The following is a 523-nucleotide window of genomic DNA, read 5'->3' as shown; positions in this document are numbered from 1 at the left end:
CGGGGGGACGGGCCTCGGCCCCGGCGCGGGGCTCATTTCGGCTCTGCGGCTCGTTAAGTTCTGCCAGGCTAATCCGCCCTGCCCCGTCTCCATAGATGGGGGGGGGGGGATATTTTCTCCCCTCCCTCCCCAAAATCGCGCTTTACCGCTGGTTGTCCGCTTCAAAGTCTCTTTCCTACAGAATTCTCTATGACTAAACAAAGCAAAAATGGTTTAAACATTAACATGCTCTTGATTAATTAATACAGGTGGACGTTGAGATCTCAACCATTTAAACTTTACAAGTTTAAATATTTTGGCACATCGGAATATATATATTTTTTTTTTATTTATTTTTTTTTTTTTTAAATTTTTCCTTATTTAAAATGTATTTATAAGCGCCCTCCTCCGAGGCTGCCGCTAGGCAATGTGAAATCTGGTCGGGAAGAGCCCCCGCCTCGCACCGAGGTTGACCCCCTCCCCACCACCCCCCCTCCATTCCCCGACTCCGTGAGCCGGTGGGGGGGAAACGCTGCAGACGCGG

Source organism: Charadrius vociferus, unplaced genomic scaffold, assembly GCF_000708025.1.
Source record: "Charadrius vociferus isolate BGI_N301 unplaced genomic scaffold, ASM70802v2 scaffold1109, whole genome shotgun sequence".
In the NCBI taxonomy this organism is placed as follows: Eukaryota; Metazoa; Chordata; class Aves; order Charadriiformes; family Charadriidae; genus Charadrius; species Charadrius vociferus.
This window is presented reverse-complemented; position numbering follows the sequence as displayed.